Here is a 17,663-nt window from a genome sequence, read left to right on the forward strand (position 1 = left end):
CTTATTTAGCTTTTCCAATTTTTCAGTCGATTGATTTTCTTCCTGCGATTTATACGACTCTCCTTTTCCGATGGAGTCTTGACATTTCTATTTCAGTATATTTGGATTTTCTCCCTCTCTTGATTCAAGAGGTGCCTCTCCGTTATGAGTTGATTTTACGTTGACAGTTTTTAAAGAACCTAACGAAGGTTCCTCAAAACATTCATAAACTTCATCTTCTTTGAAACACTTTTTCCCTGCTGAGGGTAGAGAATTCCAAGCAGACTTAAACTCCTTATACGAGCTGAAATCAGATGATTTCTCGGTCGCTTCGTCACTTTCTTTTTCCATAGTCTCCAAAAGCTGTTCCGCGATCGGCGTTATCCGTTCTTCCTTCAGTTGACGATAGATCAAAGAATCAGCTTCTTTCACCTCCTTTCCCGACAAATCTTCTAGTTCTTTCTCACCGTCTCCGGGAAACAGAGTCGGAGAAGGCAGAGGAACCGCCCCCGCTTCCTCTGTAACTTCAATAATGTCTCGCATCGATATGAAAAGAGAAAAGAAAAGAAAACGCCAGAAAAAGATATTAAAGAGAGGAACAAATAACATTGTGATTTAGAGGGAGAGAAATATACCTTTGAGAGCTCTTTGTTCGTCGTTTGGGAGAGGAGAGCAAAACTAACAGATAAAAAGAATAAGGCGAGACAAAAATGAAGCAAAAGGGAGGGCGAGAGAGTGGGAGCCCTCAGCTATATTTTATAAGTACGCCTAAAGGGGATGAACAAGAGAGGAATATTAGGCGATGAAAGAACCAGAAAGCATATTGGGCGGGGAGGGAGGAGTGTGACTGATTATTGTGTACTCTAATTCTGTTTTGGCGGTTGAGTGAAGAATTTCTCGAGTTTAGCAATTTGGCCTTAACATCTCAGTTATTAACGAATATGCCATTTCATTTCAAAACAGCTCATACGTAAAGGAACCCGATGGAGTGGCTACAAGTTTTTATAATTATATAATTTTGTAACTATTTAATTGTGATATAAAGTATCATAATTAAATACATTACAAACTAGTTAAGAGGTATTCATTTAGGTGGCCCAAACCCCATAAAATTACATTTAATTTATAAAATAAAGTTGAAAATTTTATTCAACAATTAAATTATAATTTATTTCTTCATTTTTACAAATTTATATTCTTTTAAATTAATATTTTTATTTTGTTCCGGTTATAAATAACACACGACCTAATATAGTATTTGGTATATTGGATATTTACCAAGTTCATTTTAAGATTGATCATAAATGCGATATTTATTTACATGCAAATATGTAATTATGAGAGGTTGGTTCAAGTGGTAAACAATTTGATATTGTTTAAGTAATATCTCAGGTTCGAGTTTTTGTGTATGCATAAAATCTCTATTGGGATATTCACCCACTAAAATTAAATGTGCGACTTCAGTCGATTTAAATTAATAAGGCGAAACCTTAAAATTAGAGAGAAAAATATAACTACTTTCTATCATTTTAAAATTAAAAATAATCATATATTAATAATATTTAACTAGTCACATATTTTGTTAAAAAAATCCAAACATGTATAACACATTGCAAAAATAAATGGATGTTGTTTATAGGTAGTAAAGTATATATATTAAAATGGTATGAGGTAAGTCACATATTTCGATAAAAAAATCCAAACATGTATAACAAATTTCAAATATAAATGGATGTTGTTTATAGGTCGTAAAGTATATATATTAAAATGGTTTGAGGTAGCGAGGTGGTTATAATGTAGTATTTATTTAGATTCTTTTATTTTATTAACAAATATATACATCTTGTATGCGTAGTTGCTCAACCTAAATTTTTTCAAAAAAATTAATATATAAGAGTTTATTAATGGTCAAGGAAACAGAATCCTCATGAATAAATTTGTCGAGCTAAAAGAGACCATGGATTGGACATTCATGACCTCAAGCTTTTTAATTTGGCATTACTTAGTAATCAAGTTTGGAGGTTCGCTCATAACCCTCACTCTCTCCTCTTTAGTGTATTTATTTATAGCGGAATATTTTAAGCATTTCTTCTTCATGGAAGCCAAGCTAGGGGATAAGACATCTTATGCATGGAAAAGCCTTGGAACAGGAAAAGAAGTCACTCAAAGACGACCACTTCTGACAAATTAGGTTTAGCGGGTCCTCTAGAATGTATTTCGATCGTTTGGGAGTTCAAATCGTTAAAATTAGCCAACACGTTCATGGATAACATTGAACAATTGATTCGGTGTAAGGACTTTATGATTCTGGGCTGTCAAAAATGGGATGACAACAAAGTTAGAAAGATCTTTCTAATTCATGATGTAAGCATATTTTTTAGTACTATTATATCACCATAAGAAACTCATCGCCTTATTTGGGAGCACCATAATATAAGATGCTATTCAACCAAATCTGGGTATAATTGACTTTTTATAAAGGTCGACACGGAGCGAGGTAGGTCATCCATATGGAGGATAATTTCGAAGCTTTTCACGTTGTCTAAAATAAAAAGTTTTTGGATGACGAGCTTGTCAAGATGTATTACCCACATGTTTGAAGCTCTCGACAGTCGAGTCAAGGAATCTGTCCCATGTGTAATCAGGGGATCGAGACGATCGTTCATGCCCTCAAGGTATGCCCCATGGTCGAGAACTTACACTCTCAAGGCTAGACCATAAGATCATCTCTTCTAACGCCACAAATTACAAATCTTGGTTTGGAGAAGCGATTGTTCACTTGGATCGAGCGAATTTTACTAAACTCATTAATCTCCCTTAGATATATGGACCCGTCGAAATAATGGATCAATGACAAATAACTCTAGTAAGCGAGAGAGGTGATCAATGCGGCTTGGAGCTTGAGAAAAAGATTTGTGAGGCATACAAGCCTCTATTCACCACCCAAAATTGGTGGACGTTAACTCTAAAATGTTATAAATCAAACCTCATGACGGTTGCACAAAGATCAATATTAGTAACGCTTTATTGTTCACATCAGAACCACGACAATTAGAGTGGTTGCAAGGGACCATAATGACATGATTATAGGAGGTATTGCACAGTGTTTAGAGGGGAGACACAACCAAGAATGGATGAATTCATGCTATTATCGAAGGAGATATTATTTTCATCGTGAATAAACATGTGAACCACTAAATTGACATCTCAGTAATAGAATTATTGTTTAAGGAATCTAGGAGTGTAAATGAACATATCGTTCGGTGAATTGTTTGTGAACCGTTCGTATAAGGTTCATTTATGTTCGTTCATTAAGTTAAATAAACGAGTATAAACAAAAATTTTATGTTCGTTTAATAAACGAATGAATACAAACATATGTGTGCTTGGTTCGTTTAGTTCACGAACAACTCATTTATGAGTTCGTTATATGTTCATGAACAAGCTCGTTTAATTTTTTTATATTTTAAATATCAGTGAAGGTACATATTAAATTAAATACACGGTAAAACATGGAGTTTAAATACAAACATTTTATGTTCGTTTAATAAACGAATGAATACAAACATATGTGTGCTTGGTTCGTTTAGTTCACGAACAAACTCATTTATGAGTTCGTTTATATGTTCATGAACAAGTTCGTTTAATTTTTTTTATATTTTAAATATCAGTGAAGGTACATATTAAATTAAATACACGGTAAAACATGGAGTTTAAATAATAAATACTAAGAAGTTTAAGCACCAATTATATGATTTACCATTTTCTCTTAATTGTAACAGAAACTCTTTTCGTTTCTATTCTCTCTTCTATGCTTTCTTCCCCTTTTTCTCAAACCCTAAACTCTTATTTGTGCAACCAGATCTTAAGCTTCCACTTATCTCCCTATTCAACTGTGTGGTATAATCAGGTAAGAGTTTTTTTTTGGGTTTACAAGATTTCTCTCTATTTTACTGATATTTCTCCTTTTCTTTTGGTAAAATCTTCATTGAATTTTAGATAACTTCATCGGTGCCTGCTTTGTATGACTTCTTTCTCTCCTTCACTTTCTTGTTAGAAAATTAAAAAGGTATTTCTGATCCCTCTATTTTTGGATACTTTCTCTCCTGCTCTCTATGACTTTTTAACTTTCTCTCCTTCACGTTATCTTTATCCGGGTAAACGGATCGTACTTACGAGTTATTTGGGTTCGCCTGAAACACTTTATTCTTAATTACTTTTTGAAAGTTACAGTTCTAATTTTAGCCTGAGTTCGAACTAGTGTTAGAATCAATTACCGAGTGTTTTTTTAATGTAAATGAAACTTAATTAAGTTTTAGTAGTTTTATCATGTTTCAAATCAAACTTAAAATCAAAAAGTGATACAATGCTAATGAAAAACCTATGAAAATTTGGAGAAATTAATCGATAATCAATAATTTATTCTTTTTTATTTAGATGAAAAATTATTAATCCGTCAAAATTTATTTTAGATGGTCTTTCTTTAATAGGAATGAATGTGTAAGTGATTTCGAAAGGACAAAGAGGAGTGCCCATTTTGTCCTATCAGATCTATGCTATATATTTTATATATCTAAAAGCCACGTAACTGTGTACATGAGGAGCCGGCGTTGTGCTTAATGCGTTGAGCTTGATTCTTCTAGTGATAGTAACACATAATTACAACATAGAGCGTAATTAGTAGATATTAGCGGTGTAAATAATACTTAATTCCAATACTGACATTAATCTGTTTCTTACTTACATTAGTTAAAATGATCACATAATTCCAACAATAAACTTATAACAGACTTGTACCCAATAATCTAGTTTCTAACCTAAAATCTAGATTTCAAACTAAAATCTGAATTCCAACCTAACTTAAAATTTGGATTCCAACTTAAAATCTAGTTTCCAACCTAAAATTTGGATTCCAACCCAAAATCTGGATTCCCAACCTAAAATTTGGATTTCAACCTAAAATATTAGGTTCTGAATATCTAGTTTTATTTCATTATTTATTAATTTTCATTATGATATTTAATTTAATGTGTTTTTTCTTTTATGCAACCTAAAATTTGGATTTCAACCTAAAATATTAGGTTCTGAATATCTAGTTTTATTTCATTATTTATTAATTTTTATTATGATATTTAATTTAACGTGTTTTTTCTTTTATAAAGTTTAGGTTCTGAATATCCAACTTCAAATTTGTTTCTTTCTGAACTCTGGAGTATCAATGAACTATTGATGGAGAAATCTTTGAGTGAGGAACTTTGGATAAGACATATGGTTGATAAGATGCAAAAAAAATGATAAATATTAGGGTAAACTTTGGAGGTCCAAATTTAAAAGATATATTTGAAGTGTTGACACAATTGATAATGTAAAGTCTGAACTATATATATACTTGGAAGGAGTGTTCATTTATAAGGAAAATTGTGGTGATTTTGTTGCCTTAAAGTGGTGGAAGGTTAATAACCTCAAGTTTTGAATTTTTATAAAAAAAAATGGCTTGTGAAATCTTCTCTATTCGTATTACCACAGTTGCCTTAGAATCTACTTTTAGTGTTGGTGGTAGAATGATTGATGTATATCATTCATCTTTAGAAATTGATACAGTACAAATGTTACTTTGTGGTTTCGATTGGTATCGAAACTTTTATGGGTTGAAAAAGAATTCTAAAATAAGTAATTTTTAAGTATTTGTTCTTTTTATTTAATATTTGATATATTTTTTGATTTGATTGTTTAATTTTATTTTTTTATGTAGAGAAAAGAAAATTTTTAATATTTTATATCATTCAAGTTGATATATTTTTATGTTATATTTTTATCTTCTTATTATTGATGTTTGGTTATATCCCTTAGGTTTTGCAGGTGATTTAACGTTTTAGGAAGGAATTTCGATTGTGCTTGCTACTTTCTTTTGTTGTTTTGATTGTGTTATTTGTTGGTTTTTTGGCAAATTTTAAATCCCACATTGGTTTTGTATAAGGAGGAGGGGAAATTCTTTTGTTATAAATAGAGTCTTCCTCCTCCTTAGTTTAGCATCTCACAAATATAAGTCTTCTTCTATATTAAAGGCTATTTGTACTTTTTTTCTCTCTTTGTAATATTTCTTTTATTAGTTAAATATTATTTTAATAGTATTCGAGGACGTAGGTATAATTTTGGCCTAACCTCGTTAAATTTTGATGTTCTATTTTATGTCTATTTAATAGATATTATCGGGTATAGTTGTTGTTAATTATTGTCCTATTAAAATTACTTGTCTTGGTAGTTATGTCTAAAGAAAGTGAGTTTTAAGAGGAATCATTGTGACTCTTCCACTCTTTCCTTGGAATCTACCTTGGGGTGATTTTTAGTACAATCGTTTTCACACTAGTCACCTAGATAATATTTTTCAAGGTGAATTTTTTATTATTGGTGGAAATTAACTCGAATTTCATAACAATTGACATCAGAGCTCTTGGTTTTTTTAGTATGCTCTGTGGTTGCGGCTTAAGCTGATCTTCCACATCAGAAAAAAATTTCTTTGGGCTAATTAACATTCCGCATTGACAGCTATTAAATAGAATTTGTAGCAGAAATGACAGACGACACAAAAAAATCCACATCTTCGTCAACAGCTTCTTTATCTTTAATTTTGACAAGAAATGCTATGACAAATGTTAAGACAAATGTTAAATTTGCAGTGAAGATTTTTGATGGCACCGGTCATTTCGGCATATGGCAAAGTGAGGTTCTAGATATCCTATTTCAGCAGGGTCTAGGCATTGTTATTTAAGGAGAGAAACCAGATGATGTTGAGGAGAAAGAATGGAAGATGATCAATAGATTGACATGTGGTACTATTCGATCGTGCCTTTCTAGAGAGCAGAAGTATGCATTTTCTAAGGAAACTTCTGCAATTAAATTGTGGAAGGCACTCGAAGAGAAATTTTTGAAGAAAAGCGATCAGAACAAGCTCTACATGAAAAAGATATTGTTCCACTTCAACTATGTACCAGGTATTACCATGAATGATCACATTACTAGCTTTAATCAGCTGGTGACTAATCTGATGAATATGGACATGACTTTTGAAGACGAAGATCTGGCTCTGATTTTGATGGGATCACTTCTTGATGAGTTTGAGTATCTTGAAACTACTCTACTTCATGGGAAGGTTGATGCGTCTCTCAGTGAAGTAACAACTGCCTTGTATAGTTAAGAATTGAGAAAGAAAGACAAAAAAGAAAACACAAGTGTCGAAGCAGAAGCTCTTGTTGTTAGAGACCGTTCGAAGAGTCAGAAAAAAGGAAGGAGAGGGAGATCGAAGTCAAAGTCTAAATTGAGCAAAGATGAATGTGCCTTTTGTCGAGAAAAAAAGCACTGGAAGAAAGAATATCTCAGGCTAAAGAATAAAAGCAAACCTAAAAGAGGAAAGACTGTCTCAGAATCAAATATGGTTGAGTATGATGATGCAGATTCAGATTTCGCATTCGCTGCTACGCCATCAACCAACTGTTCCAGTTCATGGCTGTTAGATTCAGCTTGTAGCCACCATATAACCCCCATAGAGAATGGTTCTTTGATTTTAAAGAACTAAAAGGTGAAATTGTCTACCTATCAAATAATTTTCCTCTTGACACACTTAGGATTGGTTCAATTCGCTTGAGGAATCATAATGAATCAATCAGAACCTTAACAGGTGTCCATTATGTACCAGATTTAATAAAAAATCTCATATCTGTGAGAACCATAGAGTCAAAAGGTTTAAAAGTGAGGGCAAAAGATGGGATTTTGAGGATTATCTCTGGTGCATTGGTGATAATGAAGGGAATCCGGAAAAGAAATAATGTGTATTACTTTCATGGTAGTACAATTGTTGGGACAGCAGTAGTGACAACTTCTACTGATGAACAGGAGTCAGAAACAACCAGGTTATGACATATGATTGGGGCATGAAAAATCCTTGAAGATAGATTATTGAAGGGTGCTCGGGCTTGCAAATTAGTTTTTTGTGAGCATTGCATCAAAGGGAAGAAAACGAGGGTGAAATTTGAAACAACAATTCATGATACTAAAGGTATTTTGGATTATGTTCATTCAGATGTATGGGGGTCTTCCAAGACAACTTCATTAGGAGGAACACACTATTATGTCACATTTGTTGATGATTTTTCTCGGAGAGTTTGGGTGTATACAATGAAGACAAAGGATGAGGTGCTAGGATTTTTCGTTAAATGGAAAAAGATGGTGGAGACTCAAACAGGCATAAAAATCAAACGTCTCCGTACAGACAATGGTGAAGAGTACAAAAATGATCAATTTCTGAAAGTATGTGAAGAAGAAGGTATTGTCAAACATTTCACTGTCAGATATACACCACAACAGAATGGGGTAACAGAGCGTATAAACCGGATATTAGTAGAGAAAGTTCGGTGTATGTTGTCTAATGCTGGGTTAAGCAAAGAATTTTGGGACGAGGTTTTGGTCTATGCTTGTCACCTTGTCAACCGCTTACCATCAACTGCTATTGGTGGTAAAACACCATTAGAGAAATGGTTTGGAGAACCTGTTACAGATTATGATTCCTTACATGTGTTTGGTTCCACTGCATACTACCATGATAAGGAGTCAAAGCAGGATCTAAGAGCAAAGAAGGTGATCTTTATGGGGATCACCTCTAGTATGAAAGGCTACCGTCTTTGGTGTCCAGAAACAAAGAAAATAATCTTCAGCAGGGATGTTACCTTTGATGAATCTACCATGTTGAGACATGTGACTTCAGAAAAATTGGAGCAGACAGATGGAATTCCCAAACAGGTGGAGTTTGAAGGAAGTAGAATTGTCACAGCAAGTAAAGAAACTGATGTTGACTCTCCTATGGTAGAAGAAGAGTCAGATGAAGAAGAGGTTCAGACCTAAGAACCTCCACAGCAACATGAATCAATTGCACTCAGAAAGGGAAAGAGGACCATTAGACAACCTGCTCGTTATGCTGATATGGTCTCATTTGCATCACCAATTGCAATTGATGACGTTCCTGCCACTTTTAATGAAGCAGTCCAAAGTTCAGAACATAAAAAGTGGAGGATCGCCATGAATAAAGAAATGTAATCCCTTCAAAAGAATCAGACGTGAAAAATAGTTAGTCTTCCGAAGGGAAAAAAGACAATTGGGTGTAAGTGGGTATATGCAAAGAAAGATGAATTTCCTGACAAGAATAACATCCGCTACAAAGCAAGATTGGTGGCTAAAGACTACGCTCAAATGGAGGAAGTTGATTATAATGAAGTATTTTCTCCAGTTGCAAAACATTCCCCCATCAGAATTTTGTTGGCTTTGGTAGCGCAGTTGGATTTGGAACTAGTTCAGATGGATGTAAAAATTGCATTTTTACATTGAGACTTGGATGAGAATTTACATGACTCAGCCAGATGGATTCAAAGTTGCTGAAAAATAAGAGATGGTGTGCAAATTAGAAAAATCGATGTACGGATTAAAGAAATCTCCAAGGCAGTGGTTCAAGCGATTTGACAAGTTTATTATTAGACAGAAGTACACAAGAAGCAAATTTGATCATTGTGTGTTTTTACGCAAGCTTCAAGACGGATCCTATATATATCTTATTCTTTATGTTGATGATATGCTGATAGTTTCCAGGAGTCAGACAAAAATTACTAAACTAAGGACTCAATTGAACAGAGAATTTGAGATGAAAGATCTTGGTGAATTGAAGAAGATTCTAGGCATGGAGTTATAAAGAGATAAGAAATTGGGGAGGCGTTGTTTATCTTATAAAGAATATATGAGGAAGGTACTAAAACGTTTTGCATGAATTAGAAGTCAAAATCAGTTAGTACACCTCTTTCTCCTCATTTCAAGATCGGTGCATCCATGTCACCTAAGGATGATGCAGAACAGGAATACATGTAAAATGTTTCGTACACAAGTGTTGTTGGTATCTTGACGTATGCAATGGTGTGTACGAGACCCGATATTTCACAGGCAGTTGGGGTTGTGAGTAGGTATATGCATGGTCCTGGAAAGGAGCATTAGCAAGCTGTGAAATAGATTCTGCGGTATATTCTGAACACCGTAGATGTTGGGGTGTTGGTTTGGTCTTTCAGCAGGACAAACAAGATAATCAGTGTGTAGTTGGGTATTGTGATTCAGACTATGCAGGTGATTTGGACAAGCGTCGATCAACTACTGGTTGTGTTTACATTTGCAAAAACACCAGTCAGTTGGAAATCCACCTTACAGTTAACAATGGCTTTGTCTACTACAGAGACAGAGTATATGGCAGTTACAGAGGCTGTGAAGGAGGCAATTTGGCTTCAAGGGTTGCTTGGTGAATTAGGAATGGAACAGAAGCACATCAAAGTGCACTGTGACAGTCAGAGTGTTATTCATTTAGCAAAGAACCAGGTTTACCATGCAAGGAAGAGCACATCGATATTTGATATTACTTTGTACGAGAGATTCTAGAAGAAGGTGGAGTCATAATCCAGAAGATTCGGACCACTGAGAATCCTGCTAATATGTTGACAAAAGTGGTAACTGTGGTCAAGTATAAACATTGTTTATACTTGGTCAATATTGTTACAAATTGAAAGATGAATTTGCAGACACTACTGAAGATTGGATTTTTGAGAGATGTGTGGAATTTGCCAAGGTGGAGATTTGTTGGTTTTTTGGCAAATTTTGAATTCCACATTGGTTTTGTATAAGGAGGGGAAATTCTTTGTTATAGGTATAGCACTCTTCCTTAGTTTAGCGTCCCATAAATATAAGCATTTTTCTATATTAAAGGCTATTTGTACTTTTTTCTCTCTCTGTAATATTTTATCTATTAGTGAAATATTATTTTAATAGTGTTCGATGACGTAGGCATAATTTTGGCCTAACCTCGTTAAATTTTGGTGTTCTCTTTTATGTCTATTTAATAGCTATTGTTGGGTATAGTTGTTAATTATTGTCCTATTAAAATTACTTGTCTTGGTAGTCCTATCTAAGGTAAAATTACTTGTCTTGGTAGTTCTGTCTAAGGAGAGTTAGTTTTAAGAGGAACTATTGTGACCCCTCCACTCTTTCCTATGAATCTATCTTGGGGTGAATGTTAGTACAATCGTTTTCACACTAGTCACCTAGATAATAGTTTTCAAGGTGAATTTGTTATATCGAACATTGATGTACTTCGTCCTTGCATGGTAAACATGATTCTTTGATAAATGAATAGCACTCTAACTATCACAGTGCACTTTGATGTGCTTTTGTTTCATTCTCAATTTACCAAGCAACCCTTGAAACCAAATTGTCTCATTCACAGCCTCTGTAACTGCTATATACTCTGCCACTGTAGTAGACTAAGCCACTGTTGACTGTAAGGTGGACTTCCAACTGACTGGTGCTTTTGCAAATGTAAACACATATCCAGTAGTTGATTGATGCTTGTCCAAAATCACCTGTATAGTCTGAATCACAATACCCAACTACACACTGACCATCTTTTTTGTCCTGCTGAAAGACCAAACCAACATCTACGGTGTTCAAAATATATCGTAGAATCCATTTCACAACTTGCCAATGCTCCTTTTCAGGATCATGCATATACCTGCTCACAACCCCAACTACCTGTGAAATATCGGGTCTCGTACACACCATTACATACATCAAGCTACCAACAACACTTGCATACGGAACCTTTGACATGTATTCATGTTCTGCATCATCCTTAGGTGACATGGATGCATCGAGCTTGAAATGAGGAGCAAGAGGTATACTAACTGGTTTTGACTTCTCATTCATGCCAAAATGTTGTAGTCCTTCCTCAGATATTCTTTTTGAGATAAACAAAGTCTCCCCAATTTCTTATCTCTTGATATCTCCATGCCTAGAATCTTTTCCGCTTCACCAAGATCCTTCATCTCAAACTCTCTGTTCAATTGAGTTCTTACTTTCACAATTTCTGTCTGACTCCTGGAAGCTATCAGCATATCATCAACATAAAAAAAAAGATATATATAGGATCCGTCTTGTAGCTTGCGTAAATACACACAATGATCATATTTGCTTCTTGTGTATTTCTGTCCAATCATAAATTTGTCAAATCGTTTGTATCACTGCCTTGGAGGTTGCTTCAATCCGTACATCGATTTTTCTAATTTGCACACTATTTCTTCTTTTTCAGCAACTTTGAATCCATCTGGCTGAGTCATGTAGATTTTCTCATCCAAGTCTCCATGTAAAAATGCAGTTTTTACATCCATCTGAACTAGTTCCAAATCCAACTGCGCTATCAAAGCCAACAAAATTCTGATGGAGGTATGTTTTGCAATTTGAGAAAATATTTCATTATAATCAACTCCTTCCATTTGAGCGTAGCCTTTAGCCACCAATCTTGCTTTGTAGCGGATGTTATTCTTGTCAAGAAATCCATCTTTCTTTGCATATACCCACTTACACCCAATTGTCTTCTTTCCCTTCGGAAGACTAACTATTTTTCACTTTTGATTCTTTTGAAGGGTTTACATTTCTTTATTCATGGTGATCCTCCACTTTTTATGTTCTGAACTTTGGACTGCTTCATTAAAAGTGGCAGGAACGTCATCAATTGCAATTGGTGATGCAAAAGAGACCATATCAGCATAACGAGCAGGTTGTCTAATGGTCCTCTTTCCCTTTCTGAGTGCAATTGATTCATGTTGTTGTGGAGGTTCTTGGGTCTGAATCTCTTCTTCATCTGACTCTTCTTCTACCATAGGCGAGTCAACATCAGTTTCTTTACTGGCTAAGACAATTCTGCTTCCTTCAAACTCCACCTGTTTGGGAGTTCCATCTGTCTGCTCCAATTTTTCTGAAGTCATCTTTTTCAACATGGTAGATTCATCAAAGGTAACATCCCTGCTGAAGATTATGTTCTTTGTTTCTGGACACCAAAGACGATAACTTTTCACACGAGAGGTGATCCCCATAAAGATCGCCTTCTTTGCTCTTGGATCCAGCTTTGACTCCTTAACATCGTAGCATGCAGTGGAACCAAATACATGTAAGGAATCATAATCTGTAGCAGGTTCTCCAAACCATTTCTCTAATGGTGTTTTACCACCAATAACAGTTGATGGTAAGCGGTTGACAAGGTAACAAGCATAGACCAAAGTCTCAGCCCAAAATTCTTTGCCTAACCCAACATTAGACAACATACACCGAACCTTCTCCACTAATATTCGGTTTATACGCTCTGCTACCCCATTCTGTTGTAGTGTATATCTGACAGTGAAATGTCTGACAATGCCTTCTTATTCACATACTTTTAGAAATGGATCATTTTTGTACTCTCTACCATTGTCTGTACGGAGACGTTTAATTTTTCTGTCTGTTTGAGTCTCCATCATCTTTTTCCATTTAAGGAAAAATCCTAGCACCTCATCCTTTGTCTTCATTGTATACACCCAAACTCTCCGGGAAAATCATCAACAAATGTGACATAATAGTGTGTTCCTCCCAATGAAGTTGTCTTGGACAGCCCCCATACATCTGAATGAACATAATCCAAAATACCTTTAGTATCATGGATTGTTGTTCCAAATTTCACCCTCGTTTTCTTCCCTTTGATGCAATGCTCACAAAAAAACTAATTTGCAAGCCCGAGCACCCTTCAATAATCCTTGATCTATCAACAATTTCAAGGATTTTTCACCAACATGCCCCAAGCTCATATGTCATAACCTGGTTGCTTCTGACTACTGTTCATCAGTAGAAGCTGCTACTGCTGCTGCCCCAACAATTGTACTACCCAGAAAGTAATACACATTATTTCTTTTCTGGATTCCCTTCATTATCACCAATACACCAGAGATAATCATCAAAATCCCATCTTTTGCCCTCACTTTTAAACCTTTTGAATCTAAGGTTCTCACAGATGTGAGATTTTTTATTAAATCTGGTACATAATGGACACATGTTAAGGTTCTGATTGATTCATCTTGATTCCTCAATCGAATTGAACCAATCCTAAGTGTGTCAAGAGGGGAATTATTTGCTGTGTAGACAATTTCACCTTTTATTTCTTTAAAATCAAAGAATCATTCTCTATTGGGGGTCATATGGTGGCTACAAGCTGAATCTAATAACTTGAAACCTTTCAGGTTTGCCTTTATTCTTTAGCCTGGGACATTCTTTCTTCCAATGTCATTTTTCTCGACAAAAGGCACATTCATCTTTGTTTAATCTGGACTTTGACTTCGATCTCCCTCTCTTTCCTTTTTTCTGACTCTTCGAACGACCTTTAACAACGAGAGCTTCTGCTTCGACACTTGTGTTTTCTTTTTTTTCTTTCTTTCTCAATTCATAACTATACAAGGCAGCTGTTACTTCACTGAGAGATGCATTAACCTTCCCATGAAGTAGAGTAGTTTCAAGATACTCAAACTCATCAGGAAGTGATCCCATCAACATCAGAGCTAAATCTTTGTCTTCAAAAGTCATGTCCATATTCATCAGATCAGTCACCAGCTGATTAAAGCTAGTAATGTGATCATTCATAGTGGTACTTGGTACATAGTTGAAGCGGAACAATCTTTTTTTCATGTAGAGCTTGTTCTGACCGCTTTTCTTCAAAAATTTATCCTCTAGTGCCTTCTACAATTTACTTGCAAAAGTTTCCTTAGAAAATGCATACTTTTTGTCACGAACTTGGGCTTTTTCCCACACTTTGGGCTATGTTGGGCCACATTTGGTCTTGGAGTTTGATAGAATAGTGTAGATTATTCTAGAAGCACTCAAGACTTGTACAAATGTAGAGTATTCTAGAAGCATTCTAGAGTCTTCCATGTTAGGTAGGAAATAATGGAGAATTCTAGAGAATCTCTCCCTACCGTAGGATCAAATCAATCTCCACCGTCCATTGAGGAGGTGGGATGCTATAAATAGGTGTAGAATCCTCATTTGTAAATCATCCAAGAGTTGTAAGCATTCAAACATTCAACAAGTTTTCTCTCTAAGTTCTTTCCTTTCTTCTTTGTTTCTTGCCAATCATTTCACTAGCACGAGTTCGAGTGAGGCTGACTTAGCTATCGCGAGGGGCAAAAAGGAGCTAAGGCCGCACGAGGCTTATTGAGCGATTAAGTCCGTGACAGTTGGTTCTCTAGAAAGACACGATCGAATAGTACCACATGTCAATCTATTGATCCTCTTCCATTCTTTCTCCTCAACATCATCTGGTTTCTCTCCTTCAATAGCAATGTTTAGACTCTGTTGAAATATGGCATCTAGAACCTCACTTTGTCACATGCCGAAATGATCGGTGCCATCAAAAATCTCCACTGTAAATTTAACATTTGTTATAGCATTTATTGCCAAAATTGAAGATGAAGAAGCTGTTGACGACGATGTGGATGTTTTTGTGTCGTCTGCCATTTCTGCTACAAATTTTATTTAATAGCTGTCAATGCGGAATGTCAATTAGCCCAAGGAAATTTTTTTCTGATGTGGAAGATCACCCTAAGCCGCAACCACAGAGCATACTAAAATAAACCAAGAGTTCTGATGTCAATTGTTGTGAAATTCGGGTTAATTTCCACCAATAATAACAAATTCACCTTAAAAACTATTATTTAGGTGACTAGTGTGAAAACGATTGTACTAAAAATCACCCCAATGTAGATTCTCAGGAAAGAGTGGAGGGGTCACAATAGTCCCTCTTAAAACCCACTCTCCTTAGACAGAACTACCAAGACAAATACTTTTAATAGGACAATAATTAACTACTATACCCGACAATAGCTATTAAATAGACATAAAAGAGAACACCAAAATTTAATGAGGTTAGACCAAAATTATGCCTACGTCCTCGAACACTACTAAAATAATATTTCACTAATAGAGGAAATATTATAAAGAGGGAAAGAGTACAAATAGCCTTTAATATAGAAGAATGCTTATATTTGTGGGATGCTCAACTAAAGAGGAGGAGGACTCTATTTATAACAAAAAAATTTCCCCTCCTCCTTATACAAAACCAATGTGGGATTCAAAATTTGCTAAAAAAACCACATTGGTTTTGTATAAGGAGGAGGGGAAATTCTTTTGTTATAAATAGAATCCTCATAACATCTCACAAATATAAGTTTTCTTCTATATTAAAGGCTATTTATATTTTTTTCTCTTTGTAATATTTCCTCTATTAGTGAAATATTATTTTAGTAGTGTTCAAGGATGTAGGCATAATTTTGGCCTAACCAATTTTGGTGTTCTCTTTTATGTCTATTTAATAGCTATTGTCGGGTATAGTTGTTAATTATTATCCTATTAAAATTATTTGTCTTGGTAGTTATGGGTAAGGAGAGTGAGTTTTAAGAGGGACCATTGTGACTCCTCCACTCTTTAATGGGAATCTACCTTAGGGTGATTTTTAGTACAATCGATTTCACACTAGTCACCTAGATAATAGTTTTCAAGGTGAATTTGTTATTATTGGTGGAAATTAACCCGAGTTTCACAACATTATTCACTATGTGACAATCGCTTTTTGTTGAGTTCTTTCACTTGTTCTTCGTGTGCCTGCTCCTAGTTGAGGTGATGTATCTTGAGTTTTCTGATGCTATATAATAATTTTGTCGTTCAATTGATATTGTTAGGATTGACCCATTAGTTATAGCAGTCTATTATATCCGATTTGGTTGTTCATCTTATTTTCAAGTATGTTTTAAAATGTGATATGTTGGTAGATGTTTTAATATGAAAATGTTTATGGATATTTTTAAATACTGCTAATTTGTTTATATGTTTTAAGATTGTATTTTGTTATCGTGGATGTTATATGAGTTTTATTAGGTGATTCAATATAATTTGTTATTTTCTATTTGTTTTGTAACATGCTTACGAACATGTTCATAAACGCTAAACGAACATGTTCATAAACGTTAAACGAACATGTTCATAAACGTTAAACGAACGCTAAACGAACATGTTTACAAATGTTAAATGAACGCTAAACGAATGTTAAATGAGCACTAAATGAATACATTCACGAATATTTAAACGAACATGTTCACAAACATTAAACGAACACGTACGCGAATGTTAAATGAATGAACACAAATACCTTCAAAAATAAATAAATGAATTCGAATATGATATTAAAAAATTAAACAAATACGAACACCTTTAAAAATAAACAAATGATACAAATATAATCTTGTTCATTCAAACTCGATTTATTTACACCCCTAAAGGAGGCGTATGCCATTCTAGATGATTTCCAGACCTTTAAGGTCCATTATATCAATCAAGAGCTAATCGAATTGTTCACAATCTTACGCATCATGCCTTAATTAGTACCAATCATTTCTTCTTCTTTTTCGATGAATAAGAATATATTAAAATATAGTATAAATTATGTGTTTAGTACTAAACGATCTGTTTTGGTTCGTTTTAGTATTTAAACTTTCTTTTCAAAACTATACTTAAAGTTTAGTTTTTTATTTCACTTTAGTATCTATGTTCAAAATTTAACGTTAATTTTTTTTAAAAAAATAAAAATTTAGGTACTAAAATGGACTAAAATTGATAGTTTAAGTTTGAGGAAGCGGTTCTGATCTTGGAGCGGTCCATCGAGGTGCCAGTTCTTGGAAATGAGTTAGATCATGCACCGGCGAAGCTTTTTGGGTGTATGCATTTAGGGGAGAAGAAGACTAGTACTCCATTATAGG

At 34.5% G+C, this 17,663-nt stretch overlaps 1 long non-coding RNA gene across 1 annotated transcript; it reads left to right on the forward strand.

The window, feature by feature from the left end:
• Window positions 1–3,803: 3,803 nt before the first annotated feature.
• Window positions 3,804–17,632, forward strand: LOC120135288. Its single transcript, XR_005517236.1, has 3 exons — window positions 3,804–3,889; window positions 3,979–4,048; window positions 17,499–17,632. It is a non-coding gene; the product is annotated as an uncharacterized LOC120135288 (long non-coding RNA).
• Window positions 17,633–17,663: the final 31 nt, after the last annotated feature.

Source organism: Hibiscus syriacus, unplaced genomic scaffold (genome assembly GCF_006381635.1).
Source record: "Hibiscus syriacus cultivar Baekdansim isolate YM2019G1 unplaced genomic scaffold, ASM638163v2 tig00110607_pilon, whole genome shotgun sequence".
Taxonomy (NCBI): Eukaryota; Viridiplantae; Streptophyta; class Magnoliopsida; order Malvales; family Malvaceae; genus Hibiscus; species Hibiscus syriacus.